This window comes from Euprymna scolopes, chromosome 2 (genome assembly GCF_053919585.1).
Source record: "Euprymna scolopes isolate OS-2025 chromosome 2, ASM5391958v1, whole genome shotgun sequence".
Lineage (NCBI taxonomy): Eukaryota > Metazoa > Mollusca > Cephalopoda > Sepiida > Sepiolidae > Euprymna > Euprymna scolopes.
In genome coordinates this window covers 188,033,965-188,040,728 of record NC_136483.1, presented here as the reverse complement: position 1 = coordinate 188,040,728, position 6,764 = coordinate 188,033,965, and the positions used below count along the sequence as shown (strand labels likewise).

At 31.9% G+C, this 6,764-nt stretch overlaps 1 long non-coding RNA gene across 1 annotated transcript in view; it reads left to right on the top strand.

The window, feature by feature from the left end:
- The first annotated feature begins 638 nt into the window (after nt 1-638).
- The window catches only part of LOC145299729 (uncharacterized), a 235,631-nt gene continuing 229,505 nt past the window's right edge, over nt 639-6,764 (top strand). The window contains exon 1 of the long non-coding RNA XR_013871981.1: nt 639-2,474. This is a non-coding gene — a long non-coding RNA (uncharacterized LOC145299729). The remainder of the gene's footprint in view (nt 2,475-6,764) is intronic.

Genomic DNA, 6,764 nt, shown 5'->3' with positions numbered 1-6,764 from the left:
CTGTCAAAACTTCACAAAAACTGAATATATCTGATTTGTACCCAGGGTCTTGCAACCTATCTTTGCTCCCTTTATATAAAACAATATAAAGTAAATACAGCCCACGTGTCTCACCCGTACGCCTAGTAGTGATCGGCAAATCATTTTAGTAGTAGATAATATGCAGAGAAACATATAAACATATACACGTACCTAACCTATATACATATATATGTGTGTGTGTGTGTGTGTATGTGTATGTGTATGTGTGTGTGTGTGTGTTAAAGTCTAAAAGCCAATACACGCCTCTCTTTGATGTGTAGGTGTTGTTTCAAATAGAGACGGAAAAGAGGCGAAAACTATTAAACACATAATTATACATACATAATTCTATACGCAAGGATGAATGCGTGCATGCGGCTACTTGTGATTAGTGTGGGTGTATTAGTGTGTGTGTGTGTGTTTGTGTTTCTTTGTGCGTATATATATATATATATATATATATATATATATACATATATATATATATACTTGTGTGTGTGTGTGTGTGTGTGTGTGTGTGTGTGTGTGTGTGTGTGTGTGTGTGAGCCCGCATGTCGGTGTGTTTGCGCGCGCGGAAAAAAGTCCCTATTATAACCCGCTGTCGATCTCGTTGTTAAGTAGTGCGCCGTACGACTTTAGCACAACAAATCCACCGTAAACTCCCATCTTCTCGGGAAGAAAAAAAAAAATTCTCTCAATTCCTCCCTCTCTTTCGCTCTCTTTTTATATCTCTTTCTTTCTTTCTCTCTTTCTCTCCATTTCTCTCTCAAATTCTTACATATTTTCTGTTTCCCTGTGACAAACAAAAAAACAAAAAACAAAAACAAAACAAAACAAAAAACAAATGCAGAATTCCGCATATCCATCCCCATACACATAAAAATAACTTACACGTGCTTATATTTAATACGTTCACAGGGGACGACTTTGACCAAAACTTACCCCACGCCGGCACACGTCTCTACATGCGCCCTTGGCTAGATGATCAACGGGTTAATATTCAACCCAAGGAGCTGAGAGCCGCTATATTTTTTAAATATTTCTGCGCGTTATCAAAAAGATCAACCTGTTCACCCTGACGACAGTTAGTTGCACTAAAAGATAATTACCACGAAACATAATACAAAGAAGTAAAAAAAACGGGAGGGAAAATTGGAAAATATCGGTATGTTATTAGAAGAATAATAAACGTCAAAACGAAGATAACCCCTTCCTGCGTTGTAGTCCCCTTTGTCCCGAAAAGAAAAGAAAAAAGTCCATAAAGACTTTAAGGAAAACGTAACGAATTCACAATATAACGACAACTGTGTCATCGCTGAAAACTTTTAACTTCTGCACTCAGATATACATTTGAATACATCGATTTCTTCAAAAAAAAAAGTCGTACACTCGGTTTTCATTGCAACAAGTGCCCCTTTCGAGTTATTGACGGGCAGCTGTTTCGTGGTATCGCAGCTCTACGGTGTGGCAAGACGTGCTGTGTGTTTTCACTCTGGTATACGCTGATTAACATATTTATATATATGTTCATATACATTCATTAATGGAAACGCTATAATAGTATACACAAAAATTTAAAATAACATTTACCGATAATATATATTAATAAAGTACAAACCAATATTTAACAAATTAGCTTTCCTTTTTATTCGATCTCTCTATACATATACTGATATAACACACGCACGCACACACACACACACACATACACATCATATACATATTGTTATATATATATATATAAGTGTGTGTGTGTATATATATATATATAAGTGTGTATATATAAGTGATATAATTTAACAGACAGAAAGCACTTGCTCTCCCTTTCTTTCTATCTCTTCCATTCTCTCTCTCTCTCTCTCTCCAATTCTCAATCTCTCTTTGTGTGTATGTGTGTTTTACCCTCTCTTTTTTCTTCTACGTACTCTCAGGCGCGAACGGACAATCGCGCACACACACATACACATACACGCACACACACACAAACTCATTCCCACTCTTTCCGCATCTACGACTTTCCGGTTCTCCCTCCCCCATGCGCACGTGTGGTATAAAGATCCAGTATCCTTGTTCCGTGTTTATCTAGCTGTCCCGTAGTGCAGTGTGTCCACGGCTAGAACTTACGGAGGTTCGCGTCTCACAGGCGACCAACCAGCAAGAACACTTTAGTACAGCAACAACAACAACAACAACAACAACAACAACAGTGGCACCGTCATCATCATCATCATCATCATCATCAATATCAGAAGCAACAGCAGCATCGACAGAAGCAGCAGCGACAACCCCTATACCGGTCGGCACGATAAGATACCCCACCCCTCCGGCAACACAGCTTTACCCTGAGAGTACGGGCCGCTATCGAGTCAAAATGATCTACGGATACCTTCTACGAATTATCGTTGGCCTGCTCGTGTTAAATGCAGCGTGCAGCGTGCAAGAATACACATACGGTAAGTGCCTAATCAACAACTCATGCAAACACACACACACACACACACGCGCACACACACACACACACACACATACACATATATATATGTGTGTGTGTGGTTGTGTGTATATATATATATATATATATATAAATATATTTTTACATATATATATATATATATATATATATATATAAATATATTTTTACATATATATATATATATATATATATATATATATATGGATTATTTTGTTTGTATTTTATTTGATTATAATATATGTATACCAGGTCGGTTTTGAAATTATTTTTCATACATAATTGTATAATTAATGAAATGATGAAAATCTTCCTACGTTTCCAGTTTCTTTTCATGCTGTACACAAGACCTTGGTATTTCGTTCTCTTTTCACACTCATCTTTGTTTAACTCAGCATCGTAGAGGATACTAACTTTTCCTAAGGGTGCTTCTTTCACCTGCTTGTCCCATATGACTATGTCAGAGTTATTAGCTCCGTTTTCTAGCCACCTAGCTATAGTGTGTATATATATATATATATATATATATATATATATATATATATATACTTATTTATGATCATATCATCATATTACTTATATTATATATTAGCAAATATTTGTAACACTATTTATTTATATTCACAGGTTTCTGTCCATGAGTAGAGCTTAGAATGAAAATACGCAAATAAAAATATATTCTCATCACTAGATAAATGTACACACACATACACGCACAACACAATATTGAGAAATGTTACATTTTATAAACAAATGAAATGTCATGTATTAAAAATGTTATTTTTAGTACAAAATATTACACTTATACATAATTGATACAATTCTTAAATTTATGACATATACCATGAGTCGCGAGTAAGTTTCCAAATTTAGAATATATATATATATATATATATATATATATATGTGTGTGTGTGTGTGTGTGCGTGTGTGTGTGTGTGTGTGTGCGCGTGTGTGTATGGGAATGTTGGTCCAAATTAGTTTTAATGTATTTTGAGAACATTTCTAGTATTTACTGATGCTCTATATAGAAATAATTGTTTAAATAATAATACTAGTAACACTGATTTGGTCCTTTCGTGCATACATGCGGTCATTTTTCGGTTATAGTTTTTCTCAGAATCTTCTTGTGAAGAATGCGTTAGTCAAATCTGACTGAAATATAATTACACTTTTTTGCACTTGCACACACACACACACGCATATATATATATATATATATATATATGTATATATATGTATATATATGTATATATATATATACTTGTATAAAGAACCTTGTATGTGTCTTATGAGTTCCTTTCCTATAGACTCGAAAAGGGTTGGACAGTGTTCTTAAATAGGTTTTGTATCGGACTGTCTTCGAACAATTCCGATAACCGATAATCGAAATATTTCAATGAAAGTAGGAACAGGTGATTTTGACCAAAATTAACACCTTACACAGCCTAACATGAAAAGCGCATTTGGGAAGTTTTATTAGCACACAAGCCGAAAGGCTCGACATATAAAATCTACAGCAGGTTCTTTGATATGACAGGTGCGCGTTCTGATTTAAATGCTTCTATTTAGAGCACAATTGAGGTGTGATACTTGATTTTTTTTTTCATTTTAAACTTTAGTTCAAGACATTATATATAAAAAATAATTTTATAAATCAACGGTGATTCTCTACAGTGCAATTAAGAATACAATATATTGTGAACTAAATCACTGCGAAAGGCATGCATCGCGATTGATTCCCTACTAAAGCAGGCAATAAACCGATTTTATTGAAAAATGGGGGATTTCAACGATTTCGATGACATTAAAAATATGGGAGTGCAAAACCTTTGTCGATCACGATTCAATCCCGAACAACGTTGGATCACCCTGCTCATATATATATATATATATATATATATATATATATTTATATATATATATATATATATATATATATATATATATACTCGGGAAGAAAAATCTCTCTCCATTATAATCTTTTAACTTTATTTAAATTGTCCCTCTCTCTTTACATCTTATAATTAAAGTTCTGTGTTTTAAGTTTTTTAACTCCAACTTTTAAAGAGTTCCTATCTAAAATAAAAATCCATTATTCATTGAACTTTTGAATAGGCAAGTCGCTGCCTGATGATATCTGTTGTTTGATTGAAACAAGTGGCTATTTGTAGCAGCGGGATGTGAGCATGTTTATATAACAATAAAAAAGTATATATATATATATATATATATATATATTCTTTTTTTGATCGGTTTATATTTCTATATAAACTTTCGGACATTACTTTCTTTAAAAATTTGAAGCTTTTAATTTTTGTGCTAACCAGCAAAAATATAGGTAGTTTGTATAACAGTTTTTTTTTCTGTTTTCGTATAAAGGAAAAACCAATTTTTAAAAAACTCCATGGAAAAAGAAAATGTTTTATCTTGTATTCCTTGTGTACGAACAATAAATATTGTAAATCATAATTTGCAAAATTTTGCTCTATACTAGCTGAGCACCAGTCGTAAAATGCACTTAAATATGATAATTTAATTCATACGGATTTTGCATTTATTATTAAAAAGTCAATTCTCTCTCGATTATTATATTATAACCAATATTTCGAAAGTAATATATATTTGTAGTCATGGACATGCAGTCCTGTTTCGTTGTATCACAACTCATCAGTGCCGCTAGACTAGCATCTCTCCCAAGTTTACCGTCGTATTGACAGTCGGCAGTTCTCCCACTCGACAGAAGGGACGCCCACAAATAACTCGTCGGAATGTCTATTTAAATAGACATCCACCACCACTTTTACTTATAATTATGTATATATATATATATATATATATATATATATATATATATATATATATATATATATATATATATACATATATATATATGTATATATATATGTATACATATATATATATATATATATATATATATATATATATATATATATATATATATATATATATAATTTACAAGGTCGCTTGATGGGGATTTCTGGTTTTTATCAACCATCTGTCCGAAACATTAGCATGTCCAGTTTTGTGACCCTGAAAATTTGTCTATATCAATACGAATATATATATATATATATATATATATATATATATATATATATATATATATATATATATATAGTTTAGGTGTCGAGAACTAGAATCGAAACCAAAACATATAGCGTTCCAGTATTAGTCGTTATCGATTGTATTATCATCAGATGGATAAGATAGTATTAAAAATGGACCGACTACAACGTATACATTTGTACTTGTGCACGCGTACGAGATCTCTTTATGTCGATTTATACCTGCCTATGTACAATCAATTTCAATTTTGACCCCTTAGCAGCTATTTTTACCGGCTGAAAACACATAAACGAACAGCTCACAAAAGATGCAACCACTTTACCCTGTCTCAGGCCGCTCCGCGACCTTGCGTCTCGGTAGAGATGCAATTTGAAAAAATGGAGACAAACATAAAAAGACAGACTCAAAGATATCGTGAGTTTTAAAACTTACACACATACACACACACACACATACACTAAACCAACCCACACACACACACACATATATATATATATATATATATATATATATATATATATATATATATATATATATGTAAAATATATATAAATAAACAAACAAGTCGAGCACTGTAAAAGCGGTGGTCGAGTTTTTATTTAATGGACATTTGATGATGTCATTTGCGAGCATTCATATATATATATATGTATATATATATATATATATATATATATATATATATATATATATATATATATATATATATATATGAATATATATTGATATATAATATATTTGTATAATTTACAAGGTCGCGACACTGGACATGCTAAAACCACAAGTCCTCGTCAGGCGACTTAAAAAAGTTTGTTTTCCACAGAAGAAAGCCAGTTCAAGACAAACTTTTTAAGTCGCTTGATTGGGATTTCTGGTTTTAATCAACCATCTGTCCGAAACATAAGCATGTCCAGTTTCACAACCCTGAAAATGTGTCTATATCAATACCAATATATATATATACATATATATATATATATATATATATATATATATATATATATATATATATATATATATTGATATATATATTGATATATTGATATATTGATATATTCCAAGATTTTAATGCATGCTTAAGAGAACTCGAATGCCTATAAGACGCTGTCCGCGAATATCTAAGCTATATCTGGACATGGGTTTGTAAGAATAACCTTGTATGAGGGTAGATTCTTCTACAAAT